At 40.7% G+C, this 1,250-nt stretch overlaps 1 long non-coding RNA gene across 1 annotated transcript; it reads left to right on the top strand.

Moving 5' to 3' along the window:
• The first annotated feature begins 288 nt into the window (after positions 1–288).
• On the top strand, positions 289–956 carry LOC116517378. Its single transcript, XR_004256452.1, has 2 exons — positions 289–395; positions 766–956. It is a non-coding gene; the product is annotated as an uncharacterized LOC116517378 (long non-coding RNA).
• The last annotated feature ends 294 nt before the right edge of the window (positions 957–1,250 follow it).

Below are 1,250 nucleotides of genomic sequence, written 5' to 3' on the forward strand. Positions count from 1 at the left end.
CGCTTCTTTCTGGGGGTGGGTGGGTGGTATAAATATTTCCTAGGAATTATAGGTAGTTCTTGAGTTACCTCGGTTCAGCCCAAATTTTTCGTTACTAAGCAAGGCAGTTTCCCAGTGACCTTTGCCCCATTTTACAACCTTACTTGCAACAGTCGTTAAGTGAATCACTGCAGTTGTTAATTAGTTTACACGATTGTTAAGTGAATCTGACTTTGATTTTGCTTGTCTAAAGGACGCACAATGGGATCACGTGACCCCGGGACACTTCAACCGTCACAAATGCGAGTCAGTTGACAAGCGTCCGAATTTTGATCGAGCGATTACATCATGGAAATATTTTCCTTCTTTCCCAGAATTTTAAGGACGGCCCAGCTGGTTCTGGTGGCTTCTTTCAGGTAAGAGTTTCATGCCTTAGACCAGGTCAGCAAATGTTATATATATATATTCATTTTTAATGTTCCTGTTAACCACCGATGTCCAAAACAAATAAAGGGTCATCTTCCATTACCCAAACACCTCAATTTGTATGAGGATGAGTTTCTAATTCAGAAGCATTGGCAACATTTAAGATAGGTGTGCCGCATGGCAGGAAAATTATTGGGAACAAAGGAAGTTTTGTGTCCTAAGAATGAAATTATATTCCCAAAGAAATTGGGCCTCTGTGCAAATGACCAAAAAGTCAGCGTTCACTTTCCTCATGGAACAGATAGCAAATGTAGGGAAAATACATAATTTCTTTTCTTTCTTTTTCTTCTTCTTCTCAAGGGATTTCATCTGGACAATACCACCATCGTTACCTGTGGAGACAAGAGGATGGCATTTTAAAGCATCTATTTAACATCTATTGGCAGGGTTCCAAGGGGTTGCCCTAAAGAAGAGGGGGGTCAAGCTATTCTCCAAAGAATCAGAAGGCAGGACGAAAAGGAATGGATGGTATCTAATCAAGGAGAGAAACAACCTGAAAATAAGGAGAAATTTCCTGACAGTGAGAACAATTAATCAGTGGAACAAATTGCCTCCAGAAGTTGTGAATGCCCCAACACTGGAAATCTTTAAGAAGAGGTTGGACAATCATTTGTTTGAAATGGTACAGGGTTTTCTGCCTGAGCAGGGGGTTAGATTAGAAGACTTCCAAGGTTCCTCCCTTCCCACTCTGTTATTCTGTTATTAACAGGTTATTACGTTTCCCCCACATGTATTTACCTACATGAAGATAAAGCTCAGCATACCTTGTTGGACCACGGAGAAAC

The sequence above is a fragment of the Thamnophis elegans genome, chromosome 14, assembly GCF_009769535.1.
Source record: "Thamnophis elegans isolate rThaEle1 chromosome 14, rThaEle1.pri, whole genome shotgun sequence".
In the NCBI taxonomy this organism is placed as follows: domain Eukaryota; kingdom Metazoa; phylum Chordata; class Lepidosauria; order Squamata; family Colubridae; genus Thamnophis; species Thamnophis elegans.